Raw genomic sequence first — 27,496 nt, forward strand, 5'->3', positions numbered from 1 at the left:
TTGGTTTCATCTGACCAGAGCACCTTCTTCCACATGTTTGGTGTGTCTCCCAGGTGGCTTGTGGCAAACTTCAAACCAGACTTTTTATGGATATCTTTGAGAAATGGTTTTCTTCTTGCCACTCTTCCATAAAGGCCAGGGGCCTCATTTATAAAACATTGCGTAGGATCCATACTAAAGTTTGCGTACGCCGATAATACGAAATTGGCGTATGCCCTCCGCCCCTGATTAATAAAACTTTGCATAAGCACAGCTGCATGCAATTTCTTGATAAATCAGACACCAGCTGGAAGATTGCACAGGTGGATCCACCTCACATTCCGCCCACAACACACCCACATTTTACCATGAATGGTCAATGCAAAGTAACTCATGAATGTATCTGTATATAAATAAGCTGCGGGATCCACGGCATTTCACGCAGCGCCGGCCGGCAGTCTTTTCACTGCTGTGCGTCAGGATGAATGAATCATGTGTTGACCCAGGCCACCCTGCCACTAAATTTGCTATGATCATGTCCGATGAACAAATAATTTGTAAACTGATTGAATGTACATTTTTTCGGTTCACATAGACAAATTCATTTTCACTCGGGGGTTGTGGTGTGACGCATGTGTGCCTGCGTGCCTGTACAGGGCTGATTAATGGTTGGACGCTCATCCCATTCGGCCGCATATGGATAAATAAACAAAATTCTTTACTTTTTTTGCATTTTTACTGTGATAGTTGCAGTGAAGAGTGACAGGAAATGGGGAGAAGAGAAGGGGGAAGACATGCATAAAAGTGCTGCGGGCAGGAATCGAACCCGGGACACTGCATCGGAGACCACACCCGCAAATGGGTCTTCTGCTTTCCCCGATGACCCGTACGGGCGCCGGGTGATCAGTCAACAAAATTATTTAATAAAGATCACCATACCGGCCCTTCAGTCACACGACTGAATGAAATAACGTTCAATCCGCCACTGCCCCTGTTAATATATGAACATAGTTCTGCAAATACAGTCGTCGGCCGAATGACGCACTATATGAACATCTACAACAATGAGGGTTTATGATTGTCCGGCTCTACAAGTCTAATATGTGATAACAATAAAGGTTTGAGATCAATCTGGTTTCAATTCGCCACTTCACCCTCCGGCACTGCCGTTCCCTCTGTCTCCAAAATGTGCTTAAGCAAGCATCAAAATTGGCGCACATTCTCACACCAAGTTTGTTTTAGAAATCACAACGAACACAGCGTACGCCACTTTCTACGCAAAGTTTGTGATTTACGCCCTGTTTTGTGCGTAAACAAGCATCAAGAATCAAGGTTGGTGCACCGGTGCGCACATTCTCACGCCAAGTTTGTTTCTATAAATCACAACCTTTGCGTAGAAAGTGGCATACGCCACTTTCTACCCCTGTGTTGTGCGTACGCAAGCTTTATAAATGAGGCCCCAGATTTGTGCAGCGTACGACTGATTGTTGTCCTATGGACAGACTCTCCCACCTCAGCTGTAGATCTTTGCAGTTCATCCAGAGTGATCATGGGCCTCTTGGCTGCATCTCTGATCAGTCTTCTCCTTGTTGGAGGTGAAAGTTTAGAGGGACGGCCGGGTCTTGGTAGATTTGCAGTGGTCTGATACTCCTTCCATTCAATATGATTGCTTGCACAGTGCTCCTTGAGATGTTTAAAGCTTGGGAAATCTTTTTGTATCCAAATCCGACTTTAAATTTCTCCACAACAGTATCTCGGACCTGCCTGGTGTGTTCTTTGGTCTTCATGATGCTCTCTGCACTTTAAACAGAACCCTGAGACTATCACAGAGCAGGTGCATTTATACGGAGACTTGATTACACACAGGTGGATTCTATTTATCATCATCAGTCATTTAGGACAACATTGGATCATTCAGAGATCCTCACTGAACTTCTGGAGTGAGTTTGCTGCACTGAAAGTAAAGGGGCCAAATAATATTGCACACCCCACTTTTCAGTTTTTTATTTGTTAAAAAAGTATAAAATATCCAATAAATTTCATTCCACTTCACGATTGTGTCCCAATTGTTGTTGATTCTTGACAAAAAATTAAAATTTTATATCTTTATGTTTGAAGCCTGAAATGTGGCGAAAGGTTGAAAAGTTCAAGGGGGCCGAATACTTTCACAAGGCACTGTATGTGCCACCTGGCCAAACACCTCAATGGTTAATTGTTACCACCTCAATCAGGAAGTATGCACTATAAATAGACCACAGGTGAGCACCTTTTTTTTTTTACAACAACAATGGAAGACGTGGCAGAGAGAGGAAGAGGAAGAGCGAGGGTGAGAATGAGAGGGGGAGGAAGAGTGAGAGGTAGGGGTAGAGCTGGTAGAGGAGTTCATGGCCAAACAAGACAACAACTTTCAAATGAAATCAGAGCAACCTTAGTTGATCATGTCATCAAACATGGGCTGACAATGCAAGAGGCTGGACAGAGAGTGCAGCCCAACTTGAGTCGTTTTACTGTCGCCTCTGTCATCCGGACATTTAGACTGGAGCACAGGTATGTAACCAAAATTTCTTTCACACTATGTAGTACACCCAATGTTATAGTGTATCAGTTGGGTGACACCTGTTTCTTTCTTGAATGGCTGTGATGTCATACACTAACTGTACAAGTTTCCTGTACAATCTACTGTGGGGGAAATATCTGTAGGCTGCATTGTCCAAGCCCTATATATTTTTTTTTGTTTGTTTGTTTTTCCAAAGGACTGAGAGACGCAACCATGGTGGAGGAAGGGGCCAAATGTTCACCGGGGTACAGGAAGCTGCCATTGTAAACATGGTTTTGGAAAATAATGAAATCAGATTACGAGAAATTCAAAGCCACATCATCCAAGACAACACCATATTCAACAACATTCAGCGAGTTGGTCTGTCCACATTGGCTCGCATTCTCAAGCGAAACCAAATCAGAATGAAACAACTTTATAAGGTGCCTTTTGAGAGAAACTCTCAAAGAAACAAAGAGCTCAGATGAGCATATGTGGATGTAAGTACAGTATTGACTGCAGTACACTACACGCAACACTGTTTCCCAGTGTACTGGATAACACCATATTGACTGATTTTTGTTCTTTGTTTTCAGGCAGTACTGGAAATGGATTCTCATGCAATCCCACATGAGTTCATCTTCATAGATGAGGCTGGGTTCAACCTAGCAAGGACCAGAAGAAGGGGAAGAAACGTCATTGGCCACAGAGCCATTATAGATGTTCCAGGCCAACGTGGTGGGAACATCACAATGTGCGCTGCCATCTCCTATACGCATGGTGTCCTCCACCATCATGCCATCCTTGGACCATACAACACAGCCCATATTCTCACATTTCTGGATAGACTCCACAACATTCTCATACCACCAGAGTATATGAATGATGCAGACCATCAAAGAAACCGGTACGTTGTAGTATGGGACAACGTGAGCTTTCATCGTGCAGCCCCAGTCCAAAATTGGTTTGCTGACCACCCAGCATTTCTCGTGCAATACCTCCCACCATATTCACCATTTCTGAACCCCATAGAAGAGTTTTTTTTCGGCATGGCGGTGGAAGGTATACGACCAGCAGCCCTTTGTGCGCATGCCTCTTGTGCAGGCTATGGAAGAGGCATGTGATGAAATTGATGTGGGTGCGATTCAGGGATGGATAAGGCACTCAAGGCGCTTCTTCCCTCGATGTCTGGCAAGGGAAGATATTGCCTGTGATGTGGACGAGGCGTTGTGGACGAGGCGTTGTGGCCAGACCCAGCTGTGCAGCAAGATGCTGCCTAATTTTTCTTGCCTCTTTTTTTATATATATTTTTTCTGCACATTTTTTCTGCAATTTTCTTTTTCAGTTTACTGTTTCATGAGCATATATTTGTTCACTCCAATGTAAACATATCTGCGGTGCATATGTTGCACTGACTTGTTGGTGAAAAATAAAAAAGTAAATGTTTCAACAGCGTGTGTGTATCTGCAAATATTTCTGTGCATGTGAACAATCTGAAGACTGTTCTACAATTTGAACTATTTTAGTATTATGGCAAAGCATAATAAAGATGAGAGTGCTTTTCATTATGCCCAACAGTGTGTAGTTGATTAGACATAAATTTTGTAATATGAATGACGTGTGTGCCACTTGGTACAAAAGTTTGATTTTGATAAAGCTATATGTAGTTTTGGTTGCAGTGCTTCATTTTGCAGGATATATGAGGGATTTTGCAGTTTGGGTGTGTGGTTTTGTGAATTGTGTTAAGTATTTTGATAAAACCAGCCAAGCTTGCAAAATTGTGTTTTAGCAATTGGAAAAAACTGTAAATCACTTGCACAAATATGGCTTTTTTTATTCTGTTTTCGTGTTACTCCTGGATCTTTACCTAACAGCATACAATTTTTACATGTAGCCTCTATTATTATTAGCATTATTTTCCATTCAAATCTTGGAAAATAATAGATTTCATATTGGAAGCACTGGAAGAACTTTATAATACTTAAAGGTACATTTGCATCAGTGGCCACTTGGGGCAAAGAAGAAGCCTATCATTATCATTTTATAGGGTTGTCAATACTAGTCATTGAACAAATCTAGACTTGTTTTATAGATTTTATGACATGCAGTTATAGATCTACAAGTGAGGTGTTTGTGATCTTAAGTTGTACTTTGATATGAACACAAACCTGATATGCTACCCTATGTAGAATTTATAATATCCATCCATTCTCTATACACCGCTTTATCCTCACTAGGGTCGCGGGGGATGCTGGAGTCTATCCCAGCTGACTCGGCGAAGGCAGGGGACACCCTGGACAGGTCGCCAGTCTGTCGCAGAGTGACATATACATATACAAATTGCCCATATACCAACGGGCAATTTAGAGTAACCAATTAACCTCAGCAAATTTTTGGACTGTGGGAGGAAGCTGGAGTACCCGGAGAAAACCCACGCATGCACAGGGAGAACATGCAAACTCCATGCAGAAAGACCCCAGGCTGGGATTTGAAACAGGGATCTTCTTGCTGCAAGGCGAAAGTGCTAACCACTACTCCACTGTGCAGCCCCTATTTATCATAATTTGATATAAAAATTACTACTACTGCTAATAATAATAACTTTATATAGTACTTTCAAATCAAAGTGCTTTACAGAGCAAGAAACAAATTCCAATAAAATTTATTTTTATTGTAAAAACTATAAAAATATCAACAATCTAGAAAAAAATAAGTGCGTGCATTAATAAGAGATGGCAGAATTTTACCTTTGCTGTCCCAAAACAACATTAGAACAACATATACATCATGTGCTGTGGATAAACAAATCCGAGATAACATTGCTCGGCTACAGAACCAATAGACCTGCTTGGTGCAAACCAAAGAGTTTTTCAGGAAAAAAACCCATTATCAACTTTGAAGCAAAATGGCAGAAATGTTATGGTTTGGGACATCCTTGCTGCCTCAGTCATTGGTCCAACTGTGAATTCTGCATTATAACAGAGAGTGACCAAAGAAAGTGATCAAAGATCATTCAAAGCTATCTGTTTGAAAGGAATGGCCAAAAAAAAGAACTAGAAAATTATGGAAGATCCAAGACAAAGCCCAAATCAGAATCCCACTTAAATCTGAAGGGATTTGTACCAGACAGTACAGCCACCCTCAGGCACCTTGTAACTGACAAAACTCTGCAAGGAAGATGTCAATTTTTCACAACTACATGTACAACCATACATGACATCAGTGGTGTATCCAGGACTTTTTTACCGGGGTGGCCTTGATGGGACACAAAGCTAGTGTGGGGTGGCTATGGCATAGCGGAGTTTAATGCCATGTACGCAGCCGACCACAGTTCAAACCCCAGTACTTTGCTGCATGTGACATCCCCTCTTTCTCCCATGATTTCCCTTTCTCATAAGTGTTGAATAAAGGTGTCTATTCTGGTTTATTTTTAAATTCCATTTCCCATTATTACAGTCCTCAATTATATCTGGTTATTTTAACTACTCTAAATCAGTAAAATATGTTCAGGATAGGGTACAAATTTTCTAAGAGCCATTTCCTTGGATTAAAGTCCTCATCTTTTCACAAATTAGATTAGATGAGCAAAATTCAACTGCTCTGAACTCATTCTGTAGAATAACATTATCAGTCATCAGCTCATCAACTGTGTCACCTGTATTGTTGCTTTAATAACTGAAGCGCCATCTTGTACCAATTACTGCAGTAAGTTGCTAGGAACGCTAGATTCATAACATCGAATTTTAAACAAAAAATTGTCTCAGATTAGTTATTTCACCGGTAAGCAGCTGTGTAATACACAGGATGATGTAGAGAGCTGGTTAGATCATGGGTAGTAGAAGCCAGACACGGAGCTGATGGGGTTCTATCCAGCTTCTCGGCGTTTATTTCACTCTAGCTATGACAACCTGCTAACAATATATTATTCCTTACATACATCTTACATGTGAAAAGTAATCCCACGAGCTCTTGTTTCCTTACAGCGCTCATTAGAGCATCCATAGGCTGAACAGAAGTCCGGCATCTAAGTGTTGAGTGGCAAAACCAGCATTGTAAAAAATATCCGAGCACCTTGTATAGTAGCTGCACGTGTGACGTTTCTATCATTGATTGACAGAATATCTCTTGTTTCTCGTGTTGATGAACTTGACCAACCATGGGCGTAATCACCATCTCAGAAGTGAGGGGGACAAATTTTTCAGAGCGATTTATCATTCTCGTACATTTAATTGCACCGTCCTTAGTGGCTAAAGAACCACATAATCCCTAACAGCCACAGTACAATACCAGGGGACCAACTAGGCTAGTTCTTTAAACTATAAAGTACCGTATTTTCACGACCAAAAGGCGCACTGTACCAAAAGGCGCAGTCTCAGTTATGTGTGCCATTACTGTATTTAACACACACATAAGGCGCACCTGATTATATGGCGAGGGTTTTATATACAATCCACGCCCACACTTCCCCCTTTAACGTTCTCATGGTGTCCTCTACTACGTCGGCCTTACAACAACACACACAAGCATACAAGTGTGCGTATTTAAAAATAGAGCGGGAGTAAAACTGAGTTTGGTATTCACATTTTTTTTTACCGGTAATCGTCATCAATCAAACCCATGGAAGTCCTCATCCTCTGTTTCTGAATTGAACAGCTGCGCTAAACCTCCATCAAACATGCCAGGTTCACTTTCTTCACTGTCAGAGTCACTTTCCGTGCCGTGCGGCGCCTCGGAAATGATGCCGGCTTTTGCGAAAGCTCGAACAACAGTGCCAGCAGACACGTTAGCCCAAGCATTTACAATCCATTCGCAAATTGTGGCGTAACTCGCCCGGCGCTGCCTTCCACTCTTAGTGAAACTGTGGTCTCCATCGGTTATCCATCGCTCCCACGCCGCTCACAGCCTTACTTTGAACGGCCGGTTCACACCGATGTCCAGCGGTTGGAGTTCCTTTGTCAGGCCTCCCGGAATGACAGCAAGCTCAGAGTTCATTTGCTTCACTTGTTTTTTCACATCGGCTGTGAGATGGGCACGCATAGAGTCACAGATCAACAGCGATGGTGATGCGTGGAAAAAACCACCTGGTCTACGTCCGCCTTACAACAACAACAACACACACAGGACGCACTGCACCATAGGGCGCGCCGCACAATTTGAAGAAAATCTAAGACTTTTATGTGCGCCTTATAGTCGTGAAAATACGGTATAAAACTTTAAACTATAAAATCTAAAGTTTTAGTGGCCAAACTCTAGTTGAGTTGACAACAATGTCCCTTGAACATCTACTGGACGAGTAGCCAAAGGTGCCAAACACTGAACATAAAATGATCAGTACTGCCTGGTTTCTCCTTGCAATAGATATCTTATTCTCAGGAAGTTATAATCTCTCCTTACCTGTAAAGACCCTACATCCTTGTCCCTGCTGCTGGCCTCTGATCCATCTCCTCCCTGACTCTGCTCTTTCTGTTATGGCAATAAACATTAAAAATGTGGTAAGAAAAATTCTGAAATAGCATTAGGAAGAGTAAAAACTGCAGTAGAATTTAACCTCAAAATAACTTTAACACATAGATACATATTTTTTTCTCAGCCACTTATATATTTTTTTCACCTCTGCAGACCCTGCATGGTCAACATTACTGCTGGCCGCCGCCTCTGGTCCATCTCCTGCCTGACTCTGCTCTTTGTTATGGAAATAATCATTAAAAAAAATCTGAAAATCAAAATTCTGAGATAGAATTTGAAAGAGAAGAAGTAAAAATAGTTGTAAATTTAACCACTTTTATACCATAGATAGCCTATTCTTTTTTTCTCCTCCCTGACTCTCCTCTTTTGGGACCAAAAGACTTAAATACATGGAGAGCAATTGTGAGCACATCTTCTGCCCAGAAATGAAAGAGGACTGGGTTCATTCCAAGAATAAATTAATTGGCAGTAATGTAACAGAGGCAACAGCATTTAAATTATTGTTAACTAGCTTAACATATCAACATATTGCCACATTTTACCTTGTCATCATTTAGCTAACAAGTCTAACATTGTTTGCATCCAACAAGGTCACACAACTTACACGGTTTGTTTGGAAAGAACTGTGTAAAGTTTTTTGCTTCTTGCTGGGTCTGGCTGGTTTGCTAAACATTACTCCAGACGCACGTTCAGCACTGCTCAGCACAGCAGCACGTCTCCTGTGGAACACCTGCGTTAGCATGCGCTCATGGTGCATTCAAAGACAGCTCGGGAAAACACGTTACTGGATGCTAATAACGGGTTTAGCTGTTGTAACGGCTGAAAAAAGTGCGGGGGACAGAGGGGACAGATGTGGAAAGTGCGGGGGAAATGTCCCATGCGTACCCCGCGTCCGTTACGCCCATGTGACCAACTACCTATCAGATCTGGGGTGGCGGCAGGGGTGGCCAATGAGATTTCAGGGGTGGCCCCGGCCACCCCAGGCCACCCCCTAAAATCGCCATTGTATGACATATGTTTTCTGGCTTTCTGGTTATGGGGACCATACCTGCAGTTATTTCTGATATAGGCTCTAGGAAAATAGTCAAGGCATCTCCAAAATATATTTTGAGGAAATCTCATCAGTCAGTTGTTGGGATGTCCTGTATTGAAACAAAGTGTTGGACAACAGAGCCATCAACAAATTTTACCATCCTTCATTGCTGTTGCAAGGAAGGTGCTGTAAAAATTCCTGATCTACTTGTCAGTCTTCTCTCAGAAACATTAACAAAGATACTGGCACACAACCTTACCATCAGTTTTGAATACCACATCTTTCTATTTGGTGTTTTTGTAGTGTGTCAGACAAATAGAGGCTGCTTTTCTTTGGAAAAGAGCAGCACATTTAAGTGCAAATGCATTGTATTTGCTGATGTGAATTCACCCAATGATTTTATTCATGAGAAATCAAATCCTCTGAAGTTTGTGAAGGCTGTCATCAGCGTCTACCTTCTGAGTTATTCATAGGCCCTTGAGAAAGCTTCACGCTATCAAAACAGTTTGCTCATAACTCACAGGAACATGACTTACCACCATCATCCTCTCCTCTCTGTCTGTTTCTAGCAATCTGCCTCTTCTCACAATACTTGCTGAAGCTTGAGGGGCTGTTAATAAATTACCTCGTACAGCAATTAACATGTATAGTCTAACCTTTCATCGCAGCCACCTAGAGAAATCACTGGGATTTCATAATCTGAGTAGTCAATAAAAACTCAGCTCATAAGCCATTTCAGAAAGGTTGATAAGTTTAACCTTTTCTTTTTTTTACTCTCCCTGGTTTAAATAATAAGTTTATCTGATCACTCTGTCATTCAAATGATGTCTTTCCCCATCTCCATCTGTTTGTATCCAATATTTGTCTTTTATGAGCAAAACATTTCTCCGACTGATTGAGCAATCAGACACGAGTTAAGGAGTTTCTGGCTGGCAAGAACTCTTTTCTTTTGTTTATTTATTTATTCAATTGTTTGATCTGGGACCATGCAAGTAACATGGAACACATTTGATGCATTACATATAGAGTGTATACTATTGTGCTAATTTTGAACTCCTGCCCCTGGTTGGGCTTTTAAGTAAAAGTAGTCAAAAGACTAACAACACAAATAAAAACAGCACAAACAATATTAAAAACCTACAACCCCCCACCCACCCACACACAAACACACACACTGAGGCTATAGTGGACGTAACTGGGTGACGAGAAGTCTGATGTCCCTTAGCATGTGCGTTTCATGGACTACACTTGTTCCATGGATCAGATAAAAACATAGTCCTGAGCAGAATTTTCATACAATTAATGTAACAGTGATCACCAAATTTAACTATAACTATACATTACAAAAATACAAATTGGGAGAAATGGCCTGATTGTCTATCACAGATGCACAGCTGACTCAGCATAGCCTTGCAGTCTGAAGTAGGTTTGAAATATTGTGAATGCCTGGGTATCAACTGGTTTGCAGTTTTCTTTCTATCAAGACTTAAATTCACCGAGTACAGATGACTTTCATTCTTTTCTTCCATATAAACATTTTTTTTTCCTTTTCAAGTTAATTATGTATCCAGTAAGTTGTTCTAATCACTCAGAAATTCTGCTCAATTTGAAAGTGCACTGCCTTGCAAAAGTATTTACCCCCTTTGGCATTTTTCATGTTTTGTTGCCTCGCAACATAAATTTTAAATGGATTGTTTGACGGTTTGCGTCACTTAATTTCAAGTACATGTCAACAAATTTGAAGATGTGATTTTTATATTGTAAAGCAAACAAAAAACAAGACAAAATAACAAAAAACATCAGTGTGCATAACTATTCACCCCCCTAAATTCAGTTCTTTGTAGTGCCACCTTTTGCGGGTTTGTGCTTGTGAACAACAATCTTTAAGTCTGACCACAGAGCTTTGACTAGGCCATGCCTACATATTTATATGTTTCCCCGTAAACCACTCAAGTATGGCTTTAGCAGTATGCTTGGGTCACTGTCCCGCTGGAAGGTGAACCTCTGTCCTACTCTCAAATCACTTATAGACTGGTACAGGTTTTGCTCAAGATATGCCTGTATTTAGCACCATCCATCTTTCCCTCGACTCAGACCAGTTTCCCAGTCCCTGCTGCTGTAAAACATCCCCACAGCATCCCCCATGGATCCTGCTGCCACCATGTTTCACTGTGGAGATGGTGTTCTTGTTGATGAGGTGTGTTGGGTGTGCACCAGACATAACCAACCTGATGCCGGTGATGTTTGAACTTCGCCAGCACATCACCTCCCCCACCAGAGGAGACTGAACTTTGGACCACTGTTATTCTCTCTTCAGAGATGGCTATGCAGGTAAGACTCAACCACCATTTGGCAGGTCAGACCACGTCTCCATTCTCCTTCTGCCAAGGTACAAGCAGCAGCTGAAGCAAACAGCCCCAGCGAAAAGAGAAGTGACGTGGTGGTCTGACCAATCAGATAATGCCCTGCAGGACGCCTTGGACACAGCAGACTGGGAAATGTTCCAGCGCAGTTCTGGTGATGACATCAGCATGTTTACGGAGACAGTTGTGGGATTTATTGGGAAACTAGTGGAGGACACTATTCCCAAAAGAACCATTGGGGAGTTTCCCAACTACACACGTGGACAAAATTGTTGGTACCCCTCAGTTAAAGAAGGAAAAACCCACAATTCTCACTGAAATCACTTGAAACTCACAAAAGTAACAATAAATAAAAATTTATTGAAAATTAAATAATCAAAATCAGCCATCACTTTTGAATTGTTGATTAACATAATTATTTAAAAAAACAAACTAATGAAATAGGGCTGGACAAAAATGATGGTACCCATAACTTAATATTTTGTTGCACAACCTTTTGAGGCAATCACTGCAATTAAATGATTTCTGTATTTGTCAATGAGCGTTCTGCAGCTGTCAACAGGTATTTTGGCCCACTCCTCATGAGCAAACAGCTCCAGTTGTCTCAGGTTTGATGGGTGTCTTCTCCAAATGGCATGTTTCAGCTCCTTCCACATATGTTCAATGGGATTCAGATCTGGGCTCATAGAAGGCCATTTTAGAATAGTCCAACGCTTTTCTCTCAGCCATTCTTGGGTGTTTTTGGCTGTGTGTTTTGGATCGTTGTCCTGTTGGAAGACCCATGACCTGCGACTGAGACCAAGCTTTCTGACACTAGGCAGCACATTTCTCTCCAGAATGCCTTGATAGTCTTCAGATTTCATTGTACCTTGCACACTTTCAAGACACCCTGTGCCAGATGCAGCAAAGCAGCCCCAAAACATTACTGAGCCTCCTCCATGTTTCACCGTAGGGACAGTGTTCTTTTCTTCGTATGCTTGGTTTTTGAGTCTATGAACATAGAGTTGATGTGCCTTACCAAAAAGCTCCAGTTTGGTCTCATCTGTCCAAAGGACATTCTCCCAGAAGCTTTGTGGCTTGTCAACATGCATTTTTGCAAATTCCAGTCTCGCTTTTTTATGAGTTTTTTCAGCAGTGGTGTCCTCCTTGGTCGTCTCCCATGAAGTCCACTTTGGCTCAAACAACGACGAATGGTGCGATCTGACACTGATGTACCTTGGCCTTGGAGTTCACCTTTAATTTCTTTGGAGGTTGCTCTGGGCTCTTTGGATACAATTCCAACGATCCGTCTCTTCAATTTGTCATCAATTTTCCTCTTGCGGCCACGTCCAGGGAGGTTGGCTACTGTCCCGTGGGTCTTGAACTTCTGAATAATATGAGCCACTGTTGTCACAGGAACTTCAAGCTGTTTAGAGATTGTCTTATAGCCTTTACCTTTAAGATGTTTGTCTATAATTTTTTTTCGGATGTCCTGGGACAATTCTCTCCTTCGCTTTCTGTTGTCCATGTTCAGTGTGGTACACACCTTTTCACCAAACAGCAGGGTGACTACTTGTCTCCCTTTAAATAGGCAGACTGACTGATTATGAGTTTGGAAACACCTGTGATGTCAATTAAATGACACACCTGAGTTAATCATGTCACTCTGGTCAAATAGTTTTCAATCTTTTATAGAGGTACCATCATTTTTGTCCAGGCCTGTTTCATTAGTTTGTTTTTTAAAATAATTATGTTAATCAACAATTCAAAAGTAATGGCTGTTTTTGATTATTTAATTTTCAATAAATTTTTATTTATTGTTACTTTTGTGAGTTTCAAGTGATTTCAGTGAGAATTGTGGGTTTTTTCTTCTTTAACTGAGGGGTACCAACAATTTTGTCCACGTGTGTAGAAGCTGTGGATGAACAAATTCATCCATGATGCTCTGAAGTCCCACACTACAACATGGGACTTGCCACCGGATACATGGGACCTCACCGGGCCACTATACACAGCGTCCGTAGAGCTGTGAGGGAGGCCAAACAGAGGTACGGGACGAAGCTGGAGTCACAGCTGCAGCAGAGGAACACCAGGGGACTATGGCAGGGACTAAGAACTGTGATGGACAATAAAGCAACACTGATGCCCATGGTGAGTGCTGATATCTGTCTGGCCAATGAACTGAACAACTTTTATGCGTGCTTCGAGGCTCCCAGTGAAGAGGCGCACATCCTGCCCGTCAGAGAGGAGATGTGACAAGCATGACATGAGGCTGATGTTTTAACAAACGAATACCAAGAAGGCTGCAGGACCTGACAGTATAACAGGCTGTGTCCTGAAAGCCTGTGCCAATGACCTTGCACTGGTGTTCAGGGAAATATTCAACCTCTCACTCTTCCAGTGCATCATCCCCAGGTCCTCTAAGCAGTCTGTCATTGTTCCGGTCCTCAAGAAAGCCAAGCCACGCTGTCTGAATGACTACCGGCCCATTGCCCTTACCTCTGTGGTGATGAAATGATTTGAAAGACTGGTTCGACACTTCATCACCTCCTCCCTACCTGCCTCCCAAGACACCCTACAATTGGCACACCAGCCCAATAGATCCACAGAGGATGCCAGAGGACCTGTTACACACAGCCCTGACCCATGTGGACACTAGGAAGTGTGCGAATGTGTGAATGCTGTTTGTGGACTTCAGCATTCAACACCATAATCCCCTCCAGACTGGTCACTAAGCTGCAGGACCTTGGACTCACCTCCTCCCTGTGCAGGTGGGTCTACAGCTTTTTGACCAGCAGACCAACAGGTGGTTGGAGTGGGAAAACACCTGTCCCACTCATGCTCTCTGAACATCGGTGCCCCCCAGAGCTGTGTGCTGAGCCCTCTGCTGTACTCACTGTACACTAATGACTGTTTGTCCACATCAGACTCTAACATCATCATTAACTTTGCTGACGACAGAGCAGTAGTGGGTCTGATCTCCAATAACGACGAGGAGGACTATTTGATGGAGATCACCCATCTGGAGGACTGGTGCAGAGACAACAGCCTCCTCCTGAACATCAGCAAGACCAAGGAGCTCAGTGTGGACTACAGCAAGAAGCAGCAGAGGGCATACTATCTACTCAGGATCAGTGGGGCAGAGGTGGAGAGAGTGAAGAGCTTCAAGTACCTGGGTGTTAACATCACGCAGGACTTGATGTGGTTCTGTCCCATCAACATCCTGGTGAAGAACTTTCACACCTGTGCCATTGAGAGTGTATTGACTGGGAGTATCACCACCTGGATGGTCAGCAGCACCTAGCAGGACTTCTCGGCCCTGAGGAGGTTGGTCCACTCAGCTGAGCGCACCATCAGAGCCACCCTCCCCAACCTGCAGGTCATTTACAACAAACGCTGCAGGTTAAAGGCCAGGAAGATTGCGAGAGAGCCCACCCACCCCAGCCACAGACTGGTCTCTCTGCTGCTGTCAGGGCAGCATTACCACTGCCTGACATCAAACACAGAGAGGATGAGGAGGAACTTCTTACTACAGGCTGTCCTCCTGCTGAACCTAAAACAGTACACTCAATAGACAATCAACCTGCAGCCTCTGTTCAATATCCCATTCACTTTCACTTTGTTACTTTTATTGTATTCTTGTTTTTTTCACTTTGATTTATATATTTATTTTGTTAGTTTCTATCTATATGTGTGTGTACATATATATTTATATATAGTATGTAGTACTGTTTCAGTACTGTCAACAGTACTAAATGGATAAATACGTACATGCATACACACATAAGTTAAAACATTAATTGTGTTAAGAAAAGACTTAGATTTTAAAACAAAATGTTTGTAGAGAATTTCCTTGTACAGTATTCGGCATTCAAATGCTTTTTCCAATAAATGAATATACCACTCCTTGGGTGGTAGTGGCCCCGAGGAGCCGTGGTGGGCATCCTTTATTTTCATTTCTGAAAGGTGGCAACCCAAGAATTTGCAAATATGAGATACGTGCTCACCATGCAGTTTTAGCATTTAATACAACAAGCTGGCACCGAAAAGCACAAAAAACCTCTACACCTTTCTTGTTCACGAGGCTTACGGACATTGGTTTCACTACTACAAAACAAAACGAGACAAGACAAACAAATGAGATAAAGATAGCCACTTGCACAGTGTGTCTCACACATTCACCAGTGCTCAGTGATCCCAGTGCTGTGGATCATCTTGGCGAATTAACTGGATCTGCCTCGACTGACAAAGAAGTAATAATACGCTGGACCAAATGTCTTTTATTTCAATCACAGCTTTAGAATGTAAGTTTCTTTTCATCAGAGTTTAACAATTTAAATTATTCAGAGGTTATATTGACTATTTACTGTCAATTTAATGCATACAAAAATAAATGTATATATTTATACTATTATCAAGAGGCGTCTCATTTACACAATATGGCAGTTCAGCTGTTGGGCTTGTTTTTATAGAGCTGGTTGCTTGTTTCTATCGCAAGATCTGGCAACACTGCATACAAGGCTGTTGCAGCGCCACACCTGGACATGTCGGACCACATCTCTGTGAATCTGATCTCAACCTATACACCTCTGATCTACAGGGCGAGGCCGACCACCAGCACCATGCAGGTATGGACTGTTGAGGCATCCTCAACATTATTGTATTATTTGCTTGGAGTGCACTAACTGGGAAGTGTTCAAGGCACAGATCTAGATGGATAGACATCATTTGTTCTGTTGTATCTGAAGTTCTGTACTGATGCTGTCCTGTCCACAAAGATTGAGGTTTTGAGGCTTACAGGGACTGCAGCAAGCTGCAGTGACAGGTTGAAAAAGTCCAGAAAAACTTGAAAATGTCCAGAAAAACAGAAAAACAAAGAGCATAAAGGTTTTCCCAAACCAAAAACCATGGCTGAATAGCACAGTGAAGCCCTTACTCAAAGCCTGTGACACCGCCTACAGGTCAAGTGACACAGCCCGATCTCACGAGGATTCGTGAAACTGTCACGTAAGTTTTAGTTTCGGTTTCGTGTGCACCAACACGATTTCGTCATGTTTTTCGTGCCGCTCACCACGAAATGCGCACCAATGTATTTTAAACGGCGGACTTTTCGTGCCACCCAGAACGTATTTCAAACGAATGTGTGTATTATATTTTTAATGTAAAACCATGGCGAATCCAACGCTATATTTTGCATGACATCGTCCCTAACCATAACCCTAACCATAACCCTAACCATAACCTAACCATAACCTAACCATAACCCGGTGGTACACTTACCAATTTGCATAGGAATTTCAAGAATGTCCGGCGGCCGGCGGCCGCAAACGCGATCACACAAGCAGTATACGCCGATGGACAGCTTAGATCGTCATGAATCCGCTGGTATAAACCACTTTCAGCTGTGATTACCACAGCGGGTTTCATTGTGAGCAACACGAAAAACATTTCGTGATGAGCGGCACGAAAAACATGACGAAATCGTGTTGGTGCGCACGAAAAAGAAACAAAAAATTTACGTAACAGTTTCACGAATCCCCGTGAGACCGTGTTGAGTGACAAGCTGGCCTACAGCAGGGCCCAGAAGGAGCTGAAAAAGGGCATTCAGTTGATAAAATGCAGGTATATCTGAATGTCTCTCCACAAAATATGTGGAGAGGCATTCGGACCATAACAGACTACAAGTGCAGTGATCAGCTGGTTATCTGCGATTACACTCTCCCTGACACCCTGAACACATTCTATGCTCGCTTTGACACACCTGGCAGCAGAGAGTGTTCATCTACCCTGGCTGGAGGAACAGCATCAGTCTCTAGTCTTGCAGCTGCACAAAGTGAGCTCTTCCATGAAGAGAATCAATACCAACAAAGCTGAAGGACCAGATAGGGTGTAGGGTCACACTCTGAAATTGTGTGCTGACCAACTGGCGGGAGTTTTTCTGGACATTTTCAACCTGTCCCTGCAGCTTGCCACAGTCCCCATAAGACTCAAAACCTCCATCATTGTGCCTGTGCCAAAATAAATCAGAAGTCACCTGCCTGAACGATTACTGCCCTGTTGCTCTGACTCTGGTGAGAAGTGCTTTGAGAGGATCGTCCTAAAGCACATCAAGGGCGTCATCCCTGCTGGCCTGGATAAATGATATCAGTTTGGCTACAGAGAGAACAGATCAACAGACGATGCAGTCTCCATGGAACTTCATACGGCTCTGACCTACCTGCATCTTTCTAAGACCTATGTAAGGATGCTGTTTGTGGACTTCAGTTCAGCTTTTAATATGGTGTGCCCAGACAAACTGACACTGAAGCTCCACAACCTGGGACTGTCCACATCGCTGTGTCACTGGATCAGGGACTTCCTCACCAACAGGATTCAGATAGTGAGAATGGCAGACAGTTCATCCTCCACACTAGTCCTGAGCACAGGCACACCACAGGGCTGCATTCAGCCCAGCCCTATTCACACTCTTCACCAGTGACTTCACTGCCATCCACGAGACAAACACGGTCATGAAGTTTGCCGAGGACACCATCGCAGTGGGTCTCATACCGGACAATGATGAGACCCACTACAGAGAGGAGATCCAGCACCTCATTCAGTGGTGTTCAGACAACAACCTTGTTCTGAAAGCGAGCAAGACCAAGGAGGTCATCGCAGGCTACAGGAGGTTCAGGACGACAGAGCACACTCTTCTCCTCAATCAAGGGGAAGCGGTGGAGTGTGTTGACAACATCAAGCTCCTGGGCCTCCACATTACATCTGACCTGGCATGGTCACTGAACACAGCTCACATAGCGAAGAAGACTCAACAAAGATTCTTCTTCCTCAGAAAGCTGAAACTTGCTGGTCTCTCCGCTCAGTTCCTGGCAAACGTCTACAGGGCCACAGCAGGAAGAAAGTGCCCACACAGAGCTGATCACTCAACACATCACATGGCTGGGATATGCAGTCAAGTGTTTTACAGCCAAGCAGCAGGTTCTATGCCTGGTTCTATGCACCTGTCAGAAGAACAAATCTGGCTGACAACATGGAGATGGCAGTACCCAGTCAGAACTGGGCTGCCACATCAACCTGCTGGATGTGAGAGTGGTTTGGCTGGTGCTGCAGCACCTGGCCCTTGAACTATGCGATGTTGAAGACGGACAGCACTTTAGCTCACTGCAAAAACTCAAAATTTTACCAAGTCTATTTGTCTTATTTTTAGTCAAAATGTCTCATTCCACTTGATTTAAGATAAATTCACCCGTTGCGGTCAGGCCATTTTGATATCTGCATAAGCATTTTTTGAAATAGAACGACACTGCCAACTCGATGATACAAACATTATACACCGATGGAAAGCTTAGATTCTCATGAATTCGCCAGTATAAACCACTTTCAGATGTGATTACCACAGCGGGTAATATAAGCACATTTGTCTGACAAACAACGAATATTCATCCATCCGTTCTCTATACAAGGGTTCAACGTACACAGCGCGACTCACATTTGCGGGTTCATTATTACACACAGATGAAAATATTCCACAAAAACCTGCCATAATCCAACCTTGGACATCCAGACGAAACAAGCCAGTAAAATATTTTGTCCAAAACATGTCTTGAAGTCGGTATATAATCCACGAATAGGTCGTTTTCGAGGAAATGCACCTCGCGATGCACGTCCAATATTCCCTGTATTTCTCGTCATATTTTTATTTACAAATAAAATATTGGCGATTATTTTGTACTGAAAATGGCTAGAACAGACTGTACCTTATAGGGCTATCAAGTGGAATTTCAGCAAGATGGAGGGACTTGTTTTAAGACAATGCATCTTAAATATCTTATTAATTCAAACAATCTTGAAATTATCTTGTTTTGAGTTGAATTTTACGAGAAAAGTCAAAATAAGTTTAACCCGTGTGTCGTCCTGAAGGTCAAATTAACTTGTTTTAAAGTTTGAAAATGTGGGGAAAAAATACATTTTCACAGTGAAACTTCTGATGTTCACATTTTCAACATTTTTGGGCAATTTTTGAACATTTTTTGGTGGAAAAAAGAATGTTAAAAATGTTTCTTAAGAACATTCATAAAAAAAATCAACCAAAATCCAATTTCAGTGGATTTTGGTTGGTTTTTTTTAGGTGAATGTTCTTAAAGAAAATATTAGAAGTTTTACTGATTTATATGTAATCACTTTAGATATTTTTAGGATTTTTTGGGAAGATTTTTACTCATTTTTTGATATTATTTACAAGAATTATCTTGCCAAATTTGGCAGATTTTTTAAAAATAAAATTTTTAGGAATTATTGGAATTTTCTTCCTGAAGGTTTTGCAAATTCTCAGAAATTTGGGGAATTTTTTTGCAGATTTTTGGAATTTTTTCAGACAAGGAAACTTAAAAATGAGGACAACAGGATGGTTAATATACTGACAGTCAATAGAAACTTTGAGGTAGAAATGTACGCAGAATTCTACTTGTAGGGAGGTTGTAATTATTCATTGTGGATTTACTGATGATTTAGTGCCCTGGTAGTTGAGATAATGATGAGTTGTCATTTTGTCATGATTCATTGGACATGGGTTGGTCACTTTGCAAAAGTGAACTAAATACACACCAAGGAATACTCAGTGAGTATCTGCACAATTTGAGAATGGGTTTTGAAGGCCTATATAAAGGCCCAAAAAAGGCCACCATTGTTAGTCCAGTGAACAGCATCATGCCGCGTCTATCACATGAACAACGTCTCCGGGCACTGGGTATGGTGGAGGCCGCTTTGAGCTCCAGTGATGTAGCCAGGCGTATGGGCTGTTCCCAACCCACAATCAGAAGCCTGGTACAAAGCATGCGCCGACGGATTGCTGCCTGCATCGAAGCAAATGGATGCCATACTCGGTATTGACTGTTGTGACTTTGTGTTTGGCAGGTGCCGTTTTCTTTTGTGAAATTCTTTATTTTGAAATCATTCTTGAAACTTTAGATTTTTGTTTCTGTATGCCAATATACTAAACAAATGATTCATATGAAGAAAATCCAGTTTCAGGCTTCAAAATAAAAATTATGTTGAAAAATATGGTCTCAAAGTTTTTAATTACTGTCAGTGTACATCTTAAATTAGGAGGTTGCATGAAAGCAAAATCTATTTTTCAGTGAAAAACTGCTTTTCTTTTTTTTTTTTTTAGCATGTCTGGCTTATTTTAAGACACCTAAGCTTGACAATCCTGGTAAAATAGAGCTTAAAATAAGTTTTCCCAGCTAATTTTAGATCACAGTATTCTAAATATCATATCTTATTTCAAGAAATCTGACCAAGCCATTTTTCACTTGTTCTTTTGGCATATTTTTTCCACTTATTTCAAGGTAAAAGTTGCTTGAAACAAGTTTTATTTTCTTGTTTTGAGAGGGGCTTTTTTTTCCAGTGTGGTGGCCACCATGCTGGATTTGACAACACAATATAAAGTCATGATGTTGATACATATCTAAGTAAACAGTAGTACTGGATGTATTGCTAGGTAGTGTGATGTTTGAATCTGCAGTTGTTGTTCTGTACTACAGTTTGTGAATTCTTTTCATATAAGCTCTCAAACCTGATGACTTCTCTTCACATCTCTGATTTGTGCACCTGTATTTGTTTTATAATCCATTTAATGCGAACAATAATCCTTTGCTATTCGTTTAACAAAGCTAGTGTTTAATGAAACAGTTCAGTGGAACACAGTGGCACAGCCGTCACATGTGGGAAGCAAATGAGGTTGTCATATTCCTGATAATGATACATTTCCGTGAAGTGACTTGAGGCCTTGGGTTTGTTTAATTTATGGTTTCTGCCTTGGAAATATGAAGACGAAGAAGACAGCTAATCATTTTTCATCCTTCTGTGTCTTCTCAGACTTGTCCCAACAGATTGCAGATACAGATACAACCTGCTTCACTTTGCTTAGCTTTCAATTTACGTGGAGCAAAGCAGCAGAAAGATTAGTCTGGTGAAAACAAAATTTCAGATTTATTTATTTTTTTAATGACAAGACGCAATTTTCCACCTCACTGGCTTGTTACTGCAGCAGTGGAGAAGACAGAAGCATGAGGGGTAAGGGATGGAGGGGGACAGATCATATTTTCTCATCTGTGATGATGGGTTGGGGGACTCCATTGCACTCACTATGGACCATTTGATGAGCTGTAGTGGGAGGGGGCTGCAGGTTCTTGAACTGAGGTGACAGTGCTGCCCAGATGACAAATTAAATCAAATGAAAATTTAATTTGACTACTGGAAAATCAGACATTCATATAGACAAACATCAAGATTTGAAAAACAGAACACATAACATTACATACTGTTTTCAGACTGACACTGGCAGTTAGTTTGAACTTAGTTTTGTAAAGGGACTCATTAAGCACAAATACCACACATCTTTATGAGCCACACAGTCTTGTTAAAGTGGCAGTCAAACAGCAATTTTGTCTGTCTGGAATCAAACTACTTGCATCCTAAATGACACTTATTAATAAGACAATATTTTTACTCACTGAGCTACAATGAAACACCTCTGTAACTAATGACAACTTTACTTACTGATACTGCAAATCATTGAAAACTGTGCTTACCAGTCAAATCTCAGTCTCTTTCTCTTTGTAGCTGTTTTCAGCTCACTCTTTTTTTTTGTTTTGTTTTTGTCTGCAAGTCCGCTCAAAAATGACACCAACCACCCATGGTGTCATTGCTTAAGCTTCATGTGCAATTTTTTTCTTCTTTGTGACTGTGACCATCACCTGCCCTCATGGCAAATTAACCTATCATGTTTATTTCAAGCTGTTTCCTACATTATGCCATTGAGGGCTGTGCACACCCAAGTGAAACATAAAACAAACACAGGACAGACAGAAAGGTGAGGCATAGACAGTGTTCTAAGAGAAAAGGTGCATTTTATTTGTTTGTGCTCTTTAATTCACACCTTAAAACCATTTACAAATCTAAAACCCTTCACAAACACCTAATACGACAAAATCCCAACTGGATCAATCATGAAGATGTCAGGAGGCCACAAGAAGGATAGATAAAGCAGAGTGAGATCCACAGACACTAACCCAGCAACCTCCACTGACTCAGCGACCGGAGGAACAAACTCTATTGAGTTTTGGTAGGTGCCGGTGTGGTGAGTCTGGCATGCATGAAAACCTCCACCAAAAGGGGGGAGCTGTCTCCCCCAGCCCAAGGAGGTCCACACAGCCCCCCCGCAGGAGCCACCAAGCGGAGACCCAGCCCAGGAGCCCGGAGCGACCCCCGCCGACACAGCCAGAGCCCCAAGGCCCGCGCAGCAGAACGGGCCATAGCAGACCCACACGCCCCACCGGCCCACAGCCCCACCTCCCCCACGACCACCCCCCCCCCCCCGCCCCCATCAAGGCAGGAGAAGGAGGGGGAGGAGGAGATGACAAGAAAGGAGAGGACAGGCAGCAGAGCGGGAGGACGAGGGGGAGGGAGGAGGGAGGGGGCGAGGGAGAGGGGACAAGGAGGCGGAGGAAGACAGGAGGAGGGAGGCGAGGGGGGAAAGAAGGCAAGGAGGAGGAGGGGGAGAGGAGAGGATACCACGGGGCACCCAGAGACCCACCAGGCCGGAGCCGCAACCGCTTGCCAAAGAGCAACAGGCCATGCCGGAACAGCGCCGCCCCGAGCCCCCGGGCAACACCCCCGCACAGCACCCGCCGCGGGCACCGGGAGACGGCCGAGATGCAGCGCAACCCAGCAGAGACCCGGGGGGCAGCGCCTGATCCAGACGGCCGCCAGGCCGCCGCGAGCGCCAGGAACCATAGGAGGCCAACGACACCACACAAAGCGGCCACCCCCACGAAGAGGACACGACAGGCGGCCCAGCCCGATTGGGCGCCAGACCCAGACGACTGCCGGGCCGCCACCCACGACATTTTTAGTCGCAGATGGCGACCCGGTGGACGCCCAAACCAGGCGCCCAACCGAGCCAAACCCCACCATGCCCCCCCACGGAAGCAGCCACCCCGCAGGACACCACCAGCCCCCCACGACCCCCGGCCCCCGCGGCGACCCAGCGCCCGCCCAAACCAAGCACCGCCCGGGGAACAAGGCCAACCACGTCGAGCCACAGGGGACAGCACCTGGAAGATTAGCCAAGCATGCAGTAACACCAAGCTAGCCATTCATGCATATAGACAGAGGATCCTGGGGAGTTGTTGACTGTAAGTTGTCGTCGATACGGCCCGCTCGATCCTGCTGACAGCGACTGGGTTCCTAACTGAAGACAATCATTAGTTACACAATGCCAACATACATAAGCAGCAACATATATTTGGGTGATGTGGTGGCTCTTGCTAACAGGCAGAGTCAGGTTACCAGGTTTAAGTTAAGGGAGTTAACATACGGTGACCATGTTTGTATAAAATTTAACAACTGATTTTTATTTGAAGCAGAGATTTTTTCCATTGAAATGTGATTTATTAGGAGGTTCAACCAGAGATTAATGTTCAGAGATTGCTTATTTTTCCAGTTAACAAGGATTGTTTTTTTGGCAATGGCGAGGGCTACAAGTAAGGATTGAGATTGTTTGCGTGGTAGGTCCGTTGTTGTTAAGTCGCCGAGTAAACACAGACTTGGAGATAAAGGAATCCTGCAGGTTAAGATTGCGGAAAGCTTTTCTGAGACGTTGGTCCAGAAATTTTTTACAGGGGTGCACAGCCATAGAGCATGAAAATAAGTATCAGCAGTGTTCTGGGAGCACTGGAGACAGATGTCGGAGTCGGAGAATCCCATTTTGTTCATCATATATTGAGTAATATGTGTTCTATGGATGATTTTGTATTGGATGAGTTGTAAATTTGTGTGTTTTGTCATTTTAAATGCATTATCGCAAATTTGAGTCCAGAAGTCTGGTTCTGGAGATATAGATAGGTCTGACTCCCATTTAGAGATAGGTAAATGTATTGTATCAGTGCTTAAGAGTAACTTATATATTTTAGAGAGGGTTTTAGTTGTTGTCGGAGAAAGCTTTATGATTGCTTCAGCTAATGCCGGCGGCCGGAGCGTGCTTTGAAGTGTTGGGATTTTTTCTTAATAATATTTTTAACTTGTAGATAATGTAAAAAATTCCCATTTTTTATTTTGTATTTTTGAAGCAAGTTTGTATATGACATGAATGTATTATCTGAAAAAAGGTGGTGGAGATGAGTGATTCCATTCTGCTCCCAAACAGCTAGATGGAGCGGCTGGTTGTTAACTTGAAAATCAGGGTTGTACCAAATGGGAGAAAACTTACAGGGCTCCAATTTAGAGTTTGCAATTTCTAATGCCTTCCACCAAGCGGTCAAGGTGGAGGAAATCATTGGGTTTTTAAAACAGTTATGTCGTTTGATGGACGTTGTAATAAAGAGTATGTCTGAAAGTCTGATGTTATTGCAATCCTTCTGTTCTAATTCTAACCAACAGTTGGCATATCCGGTAGGTTGTGTCCATAGAATAAGATATTGTAGCTGGTTAGCTGGATAATAATGCATAAAATTTGGTGCTTCTAAACCTCCTTCGGATTTACTTTTCTGAAGAGTAGATAGACTGATTTTTGCTTTTTTATTATTCCAGTAAAATTTTGTGATAGCCGAGTCCAGCGACTGGAACCAGTTGGACGTTGGTTTGAATGGAATCATTGCAAAGAAGTAATTTATTTTTGGTAGGATTTTCATTTTGATAGTAGCTATTCGTCCCATAAGAGATATAGGGAGATTGTTCCAATGCTGTAGGTCATTGGTGATGTTATCCAGTAATGGGGCAAAATTTAAGTGAGTTAATTCAGCTAGTTTAGGTGAAATTTTTATGCCTAAGTATTTTAAGTTGCCTGTAGGGAAAGAGTAGTGAGGGTCCTGGTCTGCAGGACTCCATGAATTTTCTGTGATTGGAAGTAATGTTGATTTTGTCCAATTTATGGAATAATCTGATAACTCTGAAAATTTAGTTATTAAATTAAATACTTCCCTTAATGAAATAGCCGGTTCTTCTAAATAAAGTAATATATCATCTGCGTATAAATTAATTTTGTGTTCTGTTGCCCCAGAGCGGATTCCTTGGATCCTGACATCCTGGCGCACAGCTGTTGCCAACGGCTCAATGAATATCGCAAATAATAGAGGAGAGAGTGGACAGCCCTGTCTGGTGCCTCTCTGTAAGGTGAAGGTCTTTGAGGCAATTCCATTAGTGGTGACAGTAGCTTTAGGAGAATCATATAGTGCAGATACCCAGTGAATAAATGACTCTCCAAAGCCAAGCTTATTTAGAACAGCAAAGAGGAAGGACCAGTTAACTTTGTCAAACGCTTTTTCTGCATCCAACGATATAATAACTGCCTTTTTGTCCTGCCGCTGTGACATGTTAATCAAATTTAAGAGCCTTCTTACGTTGTTGGTAGAGTGTCGACCTTTAATAAAGCCAGTTTGATCATTATGGATAATTGTCGAAATTACTGTCTCTAGTCTAGATGCCAAGGCCTTTGCAATAATTTTAATGTCGGTGTTAATTAGTGATATCGGGCGATAACTTGACGGAAGGGTCGGGTCTTTATCTGGCTTTAATAACAGTTTAATTGCTGCTGTGTTCATATGAGGCCGTATGTGACCACTGGTTTTAATTTCTGTTACTAATCTAAAAAACAGTGGAGCCAGCATTGACCAGAAGTGCTTCAGAAATTCGGCCGGAAAACCGTCTGGACCTGGTGCCTTACCATTAGGCATACTGTCTAGAGCACTGGACTGCTCATTTATGGACAGTGGAGCATCTAGGATATTTTTATGTTCAGTAGATAACTGAGGCATATTTAAACTACTGAGAAATGCCTCGATATGCTCAGGGTTGGGTTTGTTACTTTCTGAATACAGATTCCAATAATAATTGTAAAAAATATGATTAATTTCTTCTGGTGATTGCGTATACTCACCAGTTGTCCCTTTTATTGCTGTTATGAGAGATTTTTCCCGATTGCGTTGGAGTTGGTTTGCAAGAAATTTACCTGATTTGTTATTATGCTCAAAGTTGTTGTATCGCAATTGTTGTATTATAAACTCGGTCCTTTTGGATAACATCTCATCTAGCTGTATTTTTGTATTTTGTAATTCAGTCCATATCTGATTATTTGGGTTTGTTGTATATTCATCAGTTAGTTGTTTAATTTTATCTTCTAGATCTCTTTCTAATTTTTGATCTTGTTTCTTTTTATAAGATGAATATGATATAATTTTACCTCTAAGTACTGCTTTCCCTGCTTCCCAGAGTAAAGATGGAGATGAGTTTGGGGAGTCATTCATTTCCAGATAGTCTGCCCACTCTCTCCTTATGATCTTATCGAGCTCTTCATCTTTTAACAGTGAGATGTTAAAACGCCATGTCGGAGGTGGTTTAAAGGTGAGGTCAGTTTGTAAGGAGAGGGAGACTGGTACATAGTCGCTGATAATAATGGGGCGTATTCTTGTAGAAATTTTCTCAGTAATAGAATTATTTGTAAGAAAAAAATCAATTCTTGAAAATGATCGATGCACCGAGGAATGGAAGGTGAATTCCTTCTTTGTTGGATTTTTTAGTCTCCAGCTGTCGCCAAGGCCAAAATCATCCATATATTCCTCTATTACTTTGGCAGATTGAGATTGCCTTGTACGTGTTGTGCTATTGGAGCGATCTACTAATGGATTTAGGACTGTGTTGAAGTCTCCTCCAATGATAACAGTTGAATTTGCTGTTAAATCAGGTAGTTGAGAGAAAAATGAATGAAAAAAGGCCGGATCATCATTATTAGGGGCGTACAAATTCCCAATAGTATAATCTTTATTGAATATAGTTGCCTAGGATAATAATGTATCTGCCTTTTTGAGTCAACTATTATGTCATTTAAAGTAAAAAGTAGCCTCTTATGAATAAGTATAGAGACTCCTCTTTGTCTACTGTTATAAGGGGCAGAATAAACCTGATTGAAATTCATGCCAGTAAGTATTTTTTCTTCAGATTTTTGTAGATGGGTTTCTTGTAGGAGACAAATGTCTGCTTTTAATTTTGAAAAATGGTCTAAGATTTTTATTCTTTTTGCCTGTGAGTGAGTGCCACACACATTCCAGGAGACCAGAGTTAGTTTATGCATATAGACTGTTTAAGTTC

This window comes from Acanthochromis polyacanthus, chromosome 12 (genome assembly GCF_021347895.1).
Source record: "Acanthochromis polyacanthus isolate Apoly-LR-REF ecotype Palm Island chromosome 12, KAUST_Apoly_ChrSc, whole genome shotgun sequence".
Lineage (NCBI taxonomy): Eukaryota > Metazoa > Chordata > Actinopteri > Pomacentridae > Acanthochromis > Acanthochromis polyacanthus.